Source organism: Alligator sinensis, unplaced genomic scaffold (assembly GCF_000455745.1).
Source record: "Alligator sinensis unplaced genomic scaffold, ASM45574v1 scaffold444_1, whole genome shotgun sequence".
Lineage (NCBI taxonomy): Eukaryota > Metazoa > Chordata > Crocodylia > Alligatoridae > Alligator > Alligator sinensis.
In genome coordinates, this window is record NW_005841886.1 from 3,422,035 (window position 1) to 3,437,468 (window position 15,434).

General features: G+C 46.5%; 1 protein-coding gene across 2 annotated transcripts in view; it reads right to left on the reverse strand.

The window, feature by feature from the left end:
• MAPT (microtubule associated protein tau) overlaps positions 1-14,840 on the reverse strand; it is a 117,494-nt gene extending 102,654 nt beyond the window's left edge. The window contains exon 1 of one of the 2 annotated variants that reach the window (XM_025196887.1): positions 14,821-14,840. The gene's annotated coding sequence lies outside the window, so the exon portion shown is untranslated. The remainder of the gene's footprint in view (positions 1-14,820) is intronic. The other variant, XM_025196886.1, reaches the window with a different exon arrangement.
• Positions 14,841-15,434: the final 594 nt, after the last annotated feature.

Consider the following 15,434-nt stretch of genomic DNA (forward strand, 5'->3'; position numbering starts at 1 on the left):
AAGAGAAGGCTGAGGGGGGACCTTGTGGCTGTCTATCAACTCACTAGGGGGGGCCAGAAGGGTTTGGGGGAGACCTTGTTTCCCCTAGCGCCCCCCGGGATAACAAGGAATAACGGCCACAAGTTGTTGGAAAGTAGGTTTAAATTAGACATCCGTAAGAACTACTTCACAGTAAGGGCGGCTAGGATCTGGAACCAACTTCCAAGGGAAGTGGTGCTGGCTCCTACCCTGGGGGTCTTTAAGAAGCGGCTCGATGCCTACCTGGCTGGGGTCATTTGAGCCCAGTTTCCCTCCTGCCCAGGCAGGGGGTTGGACTTGAAGATGTACAAGGTCCCTTCCAACCCTACTTCTATGATTCTATTTTAGTTGGTCTAATACAAGATACCGGATTTACCCAAAGAACCTTTTCTGCCTATGTCCTTAGATCAACACCGCTACAACCTTGACAGAAATCTGACTTTTAACTTTGGATGTTCTTTTAGCCCCAATGTACCCGATACACAATCACAAATACTTATGGCACAGAAACTACAGCACTAAACTAGTCTTTCACATGGCTACAACCCCCATCCCCAGTTAAACACAATCCCTCTCAGGAATCTTTTCCTCATACCTGTCCAACCACCATTTAGCTCCCAGAACATATGTACAAAGAACACACTCACTTTGAGACAAGCAATTCAAACCAGGAATTGTCACCCAGGTTCCTTGGTAAAAGCTCAACCTGGGCCAGCATAATTTTGCTACTCACTGACTTGCAGACCCCTGCCCAGCTGTACTTCAAAAACTCCCAGCTGTGTCTGTACTCTCCTATCACCTTATTTCTAGTAGCCGTGACTCACCCATGATGCACAAACATTTTTAGTATGAGGAGTGGCAAACCTTCTGCCCCCCTGCCCAAATGTATAGACTCGTTCACATCCGTGAAGGAGGCTGTGTAAGAACCGAGTGGCAAGGAGAGGAACAAAGTTACTTCTGTAGGCAAAACAAAGAGCTCTTTTCTCTGAGCATTTGACTTTCAGTCTGTTTCTTGTTCCATCAGTCCTCTCATTCCTATTCCTGATGCGCTTCTCACCAACATTAACCCGGTGCCTTAATTAACCTGCCCACCCTACCAGTCTCCTGGGGGGGGGGGCAGCAGACCCAGACACAGGCATGGGCAAACCAGGTAGCTGCCCGGGGCCTGGAAAGGGAAAACAAAAATGGTTTGTTTTTTTTCTGTTTGTCTGGTATTATTATCATTATCTCTGGCAAAGGGGGTTCGGCTGCAGCCTCCAGAGGTCTAGGTACATCACTGGGGAAGGGGGAATAAAGCAGATGCCAATGGTCACTGCATTCTTCTCTCTCTCACCAATCAGTTTCCAGCTGCCCTGGGACCTTCCAGAACCTGATCCCAATGTCCTGCTCCCACCAAAATCATCTCTCTCACTGGCTGGGCAGAAAAAAGGCAGAAAACCCTTGCTTGACATTACACTGTTACATATCAGGGACCAACACACCTGACTGGAGGCTAAAAGTTAGAGAAACTGTAGTGAATCCATCTGCATTGCATGGAGTACTCTGCTGATCGTCTCTGGTTTGATGCTACCAGGTACACTGAATTCAGGAGTGGCACACCTCGCTAGTTACAAATGTCCCCTCCAAATGCTGGAAAGCCCAATTTTCAGTTACAACCTTTGGCCAGATTTACTAGTAAATCAAGGTACTCAGAATGTTTAAGTCCAGATTAGATCAAATCAGAGGTAAAACTTTTTTTTTTTTTTAAATGCTTGCATATAATACAAAGGAAATAATGAAAAAGCTTGTTCTGATGGCACAGCCATATTCTAACATTTGCTTTTCAGATACAGAAGACAGAGCCGTTTAATTTAAAAAATAGACCCCCCCAGCCTGACCCAATAATAGCATATCTAGCTGAGCTGAACTGCATAAAACCCCACATGTATATAACCTTCATCCCAATAGGTTTCAAAGTAATTTACAAATAAGCAGAAGAATTACATTTAACTCAGGGTCACTTGACCCATTGCTGATATGTGTGAAATTACATCAGCTATCTAGAGAGGGCACAGCAGCAATACACAACTATTTAGGACAAGAAGCTAAGAAGCATCCATGAGAGATGCAAGTAAGTGGAAGTAAACACTGACCTTCAACCAGGGCCAGCACCTCTCCCCTTAGAGGAAGTTCCATGGCACCTTTTAGGAGTTCTATCTAACTGTGATCTTTATTCTTCAACTTCATCTAACAACAGCAGAGTATGCAAGACTGATACAAGTTTTGCAACTGTCAGAGACAACTCAAGTTGGTGGCAACATGAGGCAGACAAGGTTCCTTGGGTGAATCTGATATCTTTTATTAGACCAACCCAAATGGTTGGAGAATAGTTATTAAGCAAGCTTTCGGGTTCAAAAACCCTTCGTCAGGCTCAGGAAGCTGCAGCAGTTGGTGTGAGCTCTTCCTGGATGGAATGAAAAGTAAACAAGCCAGGGGCTGGGCTGGGTGGGGGAGTCAGTTGCCAGGCAGATTATAATGTATCAAAAATCCAATGTCTATGTTTAGTCCCTGATCTCTAGTATCCAGCAGGTTGATGAAATGGAGCTCATAGGCTCGTCTCTGGGATGTGTTGTGTAAATTTCCCTTGAGGATCAGGACTGAGAGATTGGAGAGAGAGTGGCCCTCCTGTGAGAAATGTGCCCCCACCGGTAATTGGGTGTTTCTGTCTTTGATGGATTTACGGTGTGCATTCATTCTGGTGCGCAATTGTTGTCTGGTCTCTCCTACATATCTTCCATCAGGGCATTTGGTGCATTGGATGAGGTATACTACATTTCTGGAGGTGCAGCTGTAAGATCCTGGGATGCTGATGGCTCTGTTGTGGGGTGTAGTAATAGTGGGGGTGGTGGAGATGTGGGGGCAGGTTTTGCATTTCTTGTCATGGCACGGTCTGGATCCTTTTGGTGTGTTCTGGGGTTGAGGAAGTTTGCTTCTGGTGATGAGGTTGGCGAGGTTCGGTGCTTGTCTGAAAGCTAGGATGGGTGGCTCTGGGAAGATCTTTTTAAGAATAGGGTCTTTTTCTAATATGGGTTGCAATTTTTTGAGGATTTTCCGTACAGATTCAAGGGATGGGTGATAGGTCATAATGAGGGACATGGCAACATGAGGGACATTTGAGAGTGCCATGTCAAAACAAATACAAGCCATTTTAATATAAAGTCTCTGCCCAGGGTGACAGCTGCCACCATAGAATTTCAAACTGAAGCCATAGTAAAAGACTAAATCCGTCTAAAAGTGAGAAGTAAATTGCCTTTTCATTTTACCATATCTACTTGAATAAAAGATCACCCTGAACAGAAGATGACCCCTCCCAATAATTAGATTCTACATATGAGAAAATTATAAATTTGTTAAAATTTTCCAGGTATAGAATCTAATTATTCAAGGTCAGCCTTGAACATGTTTCCCACCCACTACTACAGCAGGGAAAATAAGGTGGGAGTCAGGTAGCCCCCTTGCCCTCTGCCTCACCATCACTTCTTCCCTCTGCAGCCCCTTCCCCTCCATCCTTACTGGCACACCCTGTTTTCCATGGGCACATGGAAGTGAGGGTTGAGTGTTTGAAAACACTCATCTTAAAATAAATGTATCCATAGCAAAATTACTACAGGTACTGACCTACAATGTAAATATTGGACCACAATGAACTGCATTTGTATGGAAGGTGTGCCTACTTATTGAACAAATGGGGCATAAAGGACTCATTGAACTGTGTATATGGTGAGATGCAGTCAATGAGCCACACTGCAAACTCCTGCCCTAAACTTGCATATCATGGAAGGATTGAAGCAATCCACTTAGGTGGCCTGGATGTCATCAACTGGCTATCAAACCTCAACATACAACTTGAACTTACACCTTCTTTCCCATTGCTTGCCCTAGCCATACGAAAACAATAAGAAAATTAGCCCAAAGGCAAAAGGTTCATGATTTACCATATAGTTCATTGCTCAGTGTTGGCTGCATTTAATCAACTTCATAGCTGGTTTCCATTACTGAGCAAATGCTGCTTTTGGCAGCAGTTTAATGATAGAAAATGTATTTGATGAGGTTTCCTTGTACATGAATACAAGACAAAAGGTTCCCCCCCCCAATGGTGATGGGGGGGTGGGGAATCTCACCTTGTAGTCGAGTTAATATAGTACTTAAAACTGGACTGTGAGAAGTCAGTTTCCCCTTCTGCTTTTGGCCAGTTTTTCCTCATGCAGTGGTCCAACACCATTGTACAGGCAGTCCTCGACTTACAATGTTTTGAGTTACAAGGTTTTGCACTTACAACATTTATAAATTGACACCCTGTTTCAACTTTACAATGCCAGTTTCGACTTACAACGGTTGATTCGATGCAATGCCACGCCAGTGAACAAGTTTGTTGCATTGCTCATCTCCCTGGAGAACATCTGTCCAAACTTCTTTGGACACTTTCTTTAAGAAAGCCAACAAGACTCCAGAAGAAGCTGCAGCCAAGACTCCTGAGAAGACTCCCACCAAGAGTCCTTCAAAAAGTCCAGCAAAGTCACCTCAAAGAAGTCCTTCCAAATCAATGATTGCTATTTACAATATAAATATATTAATGTAGCTATATTACTCATCTATAATTGATCGAGTACAAAATTCTGGGGTATTTTTGGTGAAAATAGGGTATCGGGCCTTGGATCAGGAACCAATCCCCCATTTATAACATGGTTTCTTATGAGAAAATTGGTTCTGAGTTACAATGTTTCGACTTAAAGTGGAACCAATTGTGTCCTAAGTCCAAGGACTTCCTGTATATGAGTTTTAAATATAGGAAGAAATAGAGGTGCACAATATATTGGTCCATATTCGATCAGCACTGATAAAAGGAAAATAGATATTATTGGCAATTGGCTTTTTTTGGCTAGTATAGCTGAAAATGTCACCAATAAATGCTGTGTGCACGCGCGCAACTGTAGCATGCATATGGCCAGGAATGCAGCCCAGCAACTTGGAGAGCAGCATTTCATAGATTTCATAGACATTAGGGCTGGAAGGGACCTCAGAAGATTATCAAGTCCAGCCCCCCCGTCCAAAGGGCAGGAAGTCAGCTGGGGTCATAGGATCCCAGCAAGATAAGCATCCAATTTTCTCTTGAAGGTGTTCAATGTAGGTGCTTGAACCACCTCCGGTGGCAGGCTATTCCAGACCTTGGGGGCTCGGACAGTAAATAAATTCTTCCTTATGTCCAGCCTGATTTGGCTGGTAAGTCTGTGGGGGAGAGAAGGGGTGGAAGGGGTGCAGATTGAAGCCCCCAGAGTGAGGGAGTGAGTGTGGCTGGGGCAGGAGCAGGTGCTGCCCAGCCGGGGCGGGGTGTAGGACAGAACTGCAGGTGGCTTGTCCAGAGGGCACAGAGGGCTGGGGGGGCAGCTCCCAGCCATTGCATGCACCCCAGGGGTGCGCGGCGCAAGGGTGGGCTGCCCACAGCAGACTCAGGGCCAGGGAGTGCACTGGCCTCTTTCCAGTGTGGGGGCTGGGCTGGGGCTGCGCTTGGGGCAAGCGGGGGCAGGGAGGGTGGTGGTGGTGCTGGGAGGGAGGCCCCCCACTCTGGGAAGAGGCCAGCACAGCCCCTGGCCTCAAGCCCGCAGCGGGCAGCCCGCTTTTGTCCCATGCACAAACCCAGGGGGGACATGCTCCCCATTCCTCCCCCAGGGCATGCGCAACCGGGAGCTGCCCCCACTCTCCCCACCCCTTGGACAAGCCTCCTGTGGCTACGTCCTGTGCTCTGCCCCAGCTGGGCAGTGCCTGCCCCTGCTCCATTCCTTCCCTCACTATGGGGGCCCTGATCTGCCAACCCCATGTCCCTTCCCCCAACAGACTTACTGGCCGAATGCTGCTCTTCAAGCTGCCGGGCTGCATATCAGCAATTGGGTCAGTATTCGGCAGATATGGCTGGTTAATAATCAGCCATCGGTATTGGCCAAAAAAATCTTTATCTGTGCACCCCTAGCAAGCAAGTGTTTAAAAATGCATAATACATATGTAAATACACACTAAAACACGAGTCAACAGTTTTTTTATTCATCATCTCTTAGGAACCTCTTTTAACCAAAAAAACCCCCAAAACATAAAGGAAACAGTTGTTCAGCAGAGAAGCTATGTAAAGTGGCAAATGATAAGTGCAACCTGCAGTGGTGGTACCTTTAGCCAAGCAAGGTCCTAGACATGATCTTCATTTACATGTCCTATTCTGTTCTTTAAATACCATATTTACACAAACCCAAGACAAGGTTTCTTCCCCCTTTCAACACAGGTAAAAAGAAACCGTGTCTTGGATTTGAGTACCAAATAGGGCAGGCCCTGCTGTGGCTCTGCTCCAGTTTCAGCTTCAGCTCCAACCATGTGAGAGAGACCATGCAGTGAAGGGTGGGGAGTAAGAGCAGTACTACAGCAACAAAGTTTGGCGCCTGGGGCAAAGCCCTCAGCAGCGGCCCACCCTCGCCCTACAGAGAGATCTGGGGGGCACGCTCCACCATGCTTGCCCAGGAGTGCATGCAGCAGCGGGAGCCGCCCATTCCTGCACCCCAACAAACGAGCTAGTTGTGGCTCAACCCGCATCCCACTCCAACTGGACAGCGCCTATTAAAGCCCCTTCGCTTCAACACCTGGAGCTGGAGGAAACCATGAGATGTAAGAGTGGGGGCCCACAGAGTAGACTGCATGATGTATGCTGGAGTGGGAGGTGGTGCAGGAGGGAGCTGCAGCTGTGCCTGCAGCCCCAGCCCAGGGCTGGGCTTGAGCTGCCAACACTGCTGCCTAGTCAGGGCTGGAGCTACAGAGGAAACCAAAGCCATGTTATGAAGTGGGGGTGGGGGGAAAGCTGCAGGGTGGCCTCAGGCTACAGGGGTAGTCAAGTAGCAGGGAGAAAAAGGCAGCAGGGGAGGCAAGTGGCATGGGGGTAGGGGAACAAGGGGCAGTGGGCAGGATACCTGCCCTGATACTTGGCCCCCTGCTACTGCTTTCCCTGCTGCAGCAGTGGGCAGGGGGATGAATTTAAGACAATCCCCCCAAGTAATTAGATTCTATACATGGAAATTTTTAACAAATTTATAATTTTAAGTGTATAGAATCTAATTATTGGGGGATCATCTTAAATTCAAAGTCATCTAGTATTTCAGTAAATACAGTATTCTCCATAAAAGACTAAAACCAAAAGCTTTAGCATGTATAGCATTCTCTTGAATTAATGAGATTACTGGAATGGGAGGAGGGTGAATCAGACTTTTGATGCGTGAAGGTCTCATTAAAATGAATGCCTTCCATATAACATTCATTAAAGTATATACCGCTTTAATTTTTACAAGTGTGAAGATCAAAGTCTTTTCCTGAATACACAGTTGCAGCTCCCACACACTCCAATGAGTTGTGCATGCATTTCCAAGAAACAAGGTGAAAAGAAAAAAAGAAGACCCAAACAAGTAAACAAGTAATTTCAGCTGACAACAAAGCTTACATTCATTGATAGGGGCACTTATAGCAATGAGAAGTCTCATTCATTTGTGTGTGGCATAACTACGCTCACCTTAAGAATGTGTAAGAGGTCATCTAAAACCACAAGGGATTGTCTATTATCTCTACCGCATCCTGTGGAGATCTATGAAGAGTGTTTGGAAGTGAAAGGAGCATTCATGCTGAAAAGCCAGGCCTGGAAATAGCGTAGCAGGATGTTCCACCCAGAGCCACCACACTAGTTTTCTTATACGAACTGCTGCTGGGGGAAAGTCCAAGGCTTAGGCAGCCCATTTCCAACATTCAGTGCCACAAGCCTTTGGAGGCCTGTGACCAAGAGTAAAAAGCCCAAGGATATTGGGGGGCCACTGACCTATCCACATACATTTATTAGAGGTACACTGATATATCAGATGCCTATCGGATTGGCACTGATAAAAGGGAAATTTACATTATTGGCTATCGGCTTTTTTTGCCCATTGTAGCCGATGTTTTCTGGTATTTATGCCCTCTGGCTGAGCCCCAGATGTCTGGATTCCTTCCCGCAATCTGGGGTAACTCCGGATACACCCCCATCCGGGTCAGGCTGGGCTGGAGAGGAGCAGCTGCTGGCGCAGACTGCAGGCTGGGGCCAGGGCAGGGGTTGTAAAACGCCTCAGACATGACAGGAGGAGCTGAGCTGCCTGGCCTAGCATGACAACTCACAATGCCTAGGGGTCTGTGCCCCAGGGGTTGGGGGCACAGCCTACCAAGGGGCTGGGGCCAGCCTCTCCCCCACCTGCCATCAGAGCTGCTCAGCCTCTGGTGTCCCCCCCACCCCCCCCAGAGCATAGCAGCACGTGGAAGCTTAGCCCCTCCTGGGGTGCACAGCAGCAGCAGAGTCCCATGTGGGCTGTGCCTGCCACCAGTGGGGGCAGAGATGGATAACGTGTGGGGCAGAGGCTGCAGGAGGGGCAGAGGCAAGCAGCCACAGCAGCCACCTGCACCCTCCCCCAGTATCTGAGAGAGGGGTTCTCCCCTCCCCCATGTGCACTGGAGCGCTTGTCTTGCATCTGAGGCACTGGGGTAGGCACTGCCTCATGGCGGACAAGGGCCATCTCTGCTGCACCCCGTGACAAGCCCTGCTCTGCCTGCCTCACCCCAGCATCAGTGCTCAAGCCCTTCTCCTCCTGCTTCTTGCCACCTGGCCATGAGAAGGGGGAAGGCAGTGGCTCCCCCTTCCCCAGGTCATGCACATGCCCACTGCCTCACGGAGCTTGGTAGGGATGGAGTCTCCCCTGAGCTCCATGAGGCTGCAGCATGTGCAAGACCAGGGGAAGGGGGGCAGGGGGTGCAAGAGAGCTGCTGCCTTCTCCTTCAGAGCCCTTGTCCTGCCTCTTGCCTCAGCAGCTGTCAAAAGCTTCCTGCTCCTGCCCCGTGTGCCCTGCTCCCACTCCCGCCCCCACATCCCCCTTCCCCCTCCCCATGTGCAGCAGGGTCCTTCCCCTAGCCCCTCAGCCCAGCTGGGGCCTGCCCTTCCCAGGGCTGGGTCCATTCAGTCCCATGGTCATGCTCTGAGCAGATGGAGGAGAGCAGGATGTCTGGCCCAGAGACCAGGCAGCTGCTTCCAGGCTGGGGCTGAATGGCAGGGGCTAAAGGGCTCCACACAACCCTTTAGCCCCTGCACAGGCACTGCTAGGCTAGCTCTGCCTGCTGCAACTGGCACAGGCTCTTTTATATGTGCTCTGGGACTGGGGGGATGACGTTTTAATTAGAGGGGGTCCAAGAGCTGCTTTAATTAAAGTGCCACCATACCTCCTATATCAGCATCCCCACGCTTAGAAATGGCACTAAATATACTAAATATTGGTTTTATCAGCTTGTTATTGGCTGATATGGCCAGTTAATAAATCGGCTATTGGTATTGGCCAAGAAAATTTTTATTGGTGTACCCCTAACATTTATTCTCATTCTAGGACTCTATTATATTAGCGATGCAGGTAAGGAAATCTGTCCTGTTTGTGTAATAATAGAATTAGTTTGATAACATACCTTTTAGGTTTGTAAAGGTTCTTGAGCAGAATGTGCGATGTTCTTGCAGACTATTAACACACCCTAGCCATTTTTCAAAAACTAACTGAACCATATGAAAAAATGCCCCCAACAGGCCTGCATCTTTGTATTACAGTAATGCTAAAAGGCCCTCACTGAGCTCAGGCTGCTATTCTGTGAGGCATTGTATAAATGCACATGAAAAGAAGGTTTATGCCCCAGTGAATCCATGGAAAGGTATAGCACTCAACCAGGGTCTCTCTCCATTTACAGTATAGTCCTTAAAGCTAATCCAGAAAAGAATTGATAAGAGGTCTTTTTTAGAACATTTATCTAAATGGAAAGCAATGCTAGGTTTCATTACAGCTAAATTTACTGGTCTCCCTCAAAACCCCTTTGAAGCCAGTCAGGCAAGCCTCTTCAATGAACCAGTTTTATAAAACTAAGATGCAAACAAACGTATTCTGCTCAGAAGCAACAAGCTGATCTGCAGTACTCCCCATCCTTTGATTATATATTTTTTCAATTAGAAGACAGGGGAAATGCACATTGTTAAACATGCCTACCACGCCCCCAACACACTCTGCCTTTTCATCTAATTCCAATCATTAAAAAAAAATAAAATAAAAAAAAAATCTGTTTTCATTTACTGTCTCAGTTTGTTTATGGATATGCTGTAGCAGTATTCCCCCGCTGCAATGAACATCAAATGCCAAACAATTACACACACACACACACACAAAAATCAGGCAAACTTAGTAATATTTCCACGTTGCTGTAAACGGCCAGGACTATTTGTTACTCAGTTATTGTTAATGAACACAGGCTTTCAGAATAAAGTGCAAAACAGGCCAGTGGTGGCAGCAGCCCACAGTCCCACTCAATAGCATTTTAAAAGGGAGCCCCTCCCCCACTCCTTTAATGGCGTTCTATCAGCACCAGCAAACGGCCATGCTGCAGGAAGACCAGACTTCCAAGGGTGGATTTAATTGCCGTAGCTTAGCAATTTGCTCTACTCTCCGCTACTACGAAGTATTAAATCTGAAGTAATGAAAACAGCCAAGTTAAACCAAAGCGCAAGCAGCACAGCTGTCAGTCAACACAGAACGCTCTACAAGTCTTCCAGAAGAGGTAGAAGGCATTCAAGCACTTTCAAAAACAGGATGGAAAGGATGATACAAATGATGAACCATAAGCTGCAAATGAACTATACACAGACAGCGAAGATGCATGAGAAGCAAAAGCAGCAGGTTGAAGGAGGAAAAAAAAAAAAGGAAAGGGGGAAAAAAAAGCAGCTTCAGCTTGACTCTACTCTAGATTTATTTGAATGGGAGCAAGACTTAGGGTCCTCCTAGTTCTAACCTGAAGGAGCCCTCACTGAAAAGAACTATTTGAGTTATTTCTAAGCTCATTGCAATTCTGCCTTATTTGAGATGAGCAGATCCATTCCCTCAGTGCTCTAAGGGAAGGAAACAGGAATGCGAACCAGAAGTTCACTCGTCCAAAAATAGTTTAAATGAGATTCACTTGGAAACAAGAAGACACTGCGGAACTGCTGAAACTGCATTTTACATATTCAAATAGGGAACAGGACAATTTGGTAGATCCTTCTTTGACAGGAGGAGGGATGAACTCTTGCTAGCAGAAGGAAGAGAGAAAGTGACCAGGGATAAAGCTAACCCTGGTTAAGAGGCAGTGAACCTCCGGAGGTGGAGCAGTGAGGCAGGACTAACACAAAACATGGTGTCCAACTGCAAGAAGCACATGGACAGAGAGAAGACAAGCTGGTATAACCAGCCTCAAGTACTTGCAAAGGCCAGTTCCAGAATGACCACAACCAGTCAATGCAGATCCCCTAGATACACAACACCCACCACAAACCCCCTCCTCCTCACTGCTCACAGCTCCTTTCATGTCTCAAGTTGACCACGCAATGCACTGCCACAGCACAGCTGTATAGAACTGGGCATCATTGAACGTTCCACATGCACTCCCTGCAGTTCATCCATGGAGCACAAAGACACCAGAGCAGACAACATGGAGGTCCCAGGGCACCACTGGCACCCCCAGGAAACCGTGGGTACCTAGGGAACGATGAGATATGGCAGCTTGTGAAAATCCCCTCCTCTACTGACAGCCACAGAAGGAAAGAAACACAACTAATCAAGATGATGGGAAGAAAAACGACAGAGCTAAAAAGGTTCTTGATGAGACAGACCAGAGGAACTGGTAGATATATGGCATACCTCCACAGCAGATCCGTCTTTTACTTTCTTTGAATTATTGTTGGTTAAATTAGAAAAAAACATTATCTACAACACTTCAGAATATCAAAACCAAAAACCTAGCCAGGGAACAAGAGAGAGATGAAACTACACGGTGCTAGTGCTTAGACTGCGTGCTCTTTGGGACAGAGGTCATCTTGTTTAATATTCATATAGCCCCTTATACCATTGGGTCTCTAGCCCATGACCAAACCTCCAAGGTGCCAGTACAATACAAAAACCCATTCAAAACAAGTACTGCAATGTCCATGTTTCTAAAATGGGACCACAATTTCTCCCAAGCGCAGGTCCATAACAGTAAGCAGTAGCTGATACTCCTATTGTTTGCACTGTTATTATCTCATTTAATCAAAGTTAAATGACACTGTGGCATGAATGCCCAACTCCCCTCTACACCACTATTTCTCCCACTATTGAGAATTACAGATCTGATTTTTTCCTTATGTAGCTAGTCTTAGACTATAAGCTCTTTTGAACAGCAACACATCACCTTTATACATCCAACTGTGATATCAAAAAGGACCATTATAAGAATTCTCACCAGATTTCCTGTACATAGATCACCACTTAAAAAGTTCTGCACAGAATCCAGTAACTAGAGCATGTATTTTGGAAAGACATACAATCTTGGTTTAAACACATCACATCCATTTATAAATTGATCAATGAGCAATTAGTCTCACTGTTTTAGGTTACATTTTGAAGGGTTAGCCATTTGATTTAGCATCTTTTACTGTGTAGGTTCTGCATGTGAATCAGTTGCTTCCTAACCTTCTCTCCAAAAAAATGAATAAGTCAAGTTGCCCGAGCCTCTCATTTCAAGACATATCTGTACAATACTCAAAAATAGGACTCGTCAGGATTGGGACCCCATACTACAGATAGGTAACAATTTACAGAGACAGAAACTTAGTCAACCAAGCCCATGGCATATCTGGATATAATAGCATGCTGTCCGTTAGCATGAGTGCTGAGACTACAAATGTCATGATTCATCAGCATTTAAACTGTGAAGGCTAAAATACATGCATGCTTTCAATCCTTATTTTACACTGAAGACAGTTCAAAAAGGGTGAAAACAGCTAGGCTTGCAACTAAAGAACAAGAAAATGGATGGGAAGGGATTCAAGTAAAGCATCTTTGCACATATTTTTCCATCCAAATCCCAGCCTTCAACTTGCCCATGAAAACCATGTGCAAGAAAATCCAGCACTTCTAGCTAAAAATCAGCATGGACCATCTTCTGATCAGTCCAAACAGCTCACCTGGAAAAACTGCACATAGCACAGACAATGACTGAGAATTTGCACCTCCACATAGATTTTGTCAAGTCAAGCACTGTAGATACATTATAAAAAAAAGCAACAAAATGTGTCCATAGTTTTTTATTTTTAAATTCCAATGACAATGGTTTTTAAATATTCTCCCCACCCTTATTACAAGAGCCTGTAATGAAGTTGGCCGTAAACAGAAAGGGAAATTAACAAGCCTTTTTTCATTGTCCACTGTGCAAAAAGCTGCACAGAGCCTGACTGCAGCATGAAAAATTTAGATTATTAAAGCTAAGCATCTTAAATCTGATTTATGAGGAACAGAGGTTAAATAAAATCTGTACCTGATGTCCACATTTCGGGCATGCCAATGAACTTCTTTTCATCTCCTTTGCAGAGCTGTTAAACAGTCAGCCAGTGTACTGCACAGGTAGATGAACTGGATCAGTCAGGCAATATGCTCTGTACAGACCACTGAAGTAACAGAAACCTTAACCCGTTTCTGCAACACGTTCTAGGCAATTCATAATGACAGGCTAAGTCTTGGTTGCCACCGGAGTTCCACCCCACACAGAGGTTCAGTAAGCCAAAGGAAGGAGAAACGACATGTAGGATGATGGCAGCTGCCTCCCAGAGAGGCAAGGCGGGGATCGTTCTATTTTTTGATGTGGGTTTTTTTGAGGTACTGTTAATCACATCTCTTTCCTACCCGAACCCTCCCATACACTCACATTCTTTGGAAAAGAAGAAAACAATTAGCATTCCACCTCCTTGGTCTCAAATAAGCCGTCTCCGCTTCCGATGAGTTTAACAGTTCAAATCTAGGTGACCAGGTGCAACATGCTTTGTGCTTACTACAATGAAGTGGCTGCCAGTATCTGCCAAGGGCTTTTCCCTTTCCATTTACAAACAGAAAAAGAAAAGAAAAGAAAAAGAGAAGACTGTCTCATAAGAGATGGAAAATGACCTTGGGTGGCACAATGTTTAGAAATGGGGTTGGACCCACATTCCTGTGTCCAGGGTAATTCCACAGTTAGAAGTAATTAACAGTATATGGGGGGAAAAAAAAAAGAGGTAACAGAAACAGATCAATTTTAGCATAATAGAGAAAGCCTCTCTGTGAAGAATGAGGATACACATACTGGCAGACAAAAGGGTTTCTCCTCTCCTTAAACTACAGGAATATACCATAATCTTTACCCATTCAATGAGAATCACACTAGGCATCCATTTATGCTGCCATACCAGGGGCGTGACCAGCTGCTATACAGTATACTCAGGGATTTTACAAGACCATTTCAGACAGTTATTTAGAAAAAGCATGCAAGAGAGAAAATCACATACGTAATCCTAGTGAACCTTGCATTTCTGTAACCCCCCCACCCCACAAAAAAAAAAAAAAAAAAAAAAAAGCAGAAAGGAGCAAAATACCTATCAGGGATTTGCCTGCCTATTATAACCCTACTCATGGCTATTACTATCATTATCAGCTGCAACAAATAAGGTGATTCAGACACTGTGCATTCAAAGGGGTGTTCCCCCAAGGCTACAGGAAACCTAAGGCTCAAGAATTATAAACATAAATCACACAATGCTGACCAGCGCTGGGCAACAAAGCAACCTAACTCCTAGACGCAATGACCTAAATTTCTCTCCTTCCCTCCCCCCTCGATTTCTACGATTAAAAGGAGACAGCGGCATGCAGGGAGTACCTTTTTTATTTCTTCGCCTGACAACCCGAAGGCAAGCGTCCCCCCACGTTAAAAGCAGGATTCTCCCTGCAATACCGAGGATGTGACGGACTGCAAAATATGGCACCTCGGATGTGAAAAGGGAAAAAAAAGCCCATCCTTTCTCTCTCTCTCTCTCCAGATCCACACCTACTGCAGTACCCACAGCCAACCTCTCATTCGCCATCACCACCACCATCGCGGCCGTCCCCCCGCCAGGAAACCCACCCTGCCACCCTGCCGCCGGGAACGACCCCCCAAAATACTGGGGGACAGGAAGGGGAACGAGAGGAGGGGGGTCCCTCCGCCCTGAAATGCACGGCTGCCTGGGCGCAAGGTGCAGCAGGGCGGGCAGGCGGCGCCCACCGCTGCCGGGGGCAACAGAAGCCTTCTGCCACCGAGACCCCGGCGAGGGGGGGCGCCGCCGGCGGGCTGGGGCGCCGCCGGGAACGACCCCCCAAAATACTGGGGGACAGGAAGGGGAACGAGAGGAGGGGGGTCCCTCCGCCCTGAAATGCACGGCTGCCTGGGCGCAAGGTGCAGCAGGGCGGGCAGGCGGCGCCCACCGCTGCCGGGGGCAACAGAAGCCTTCTGCC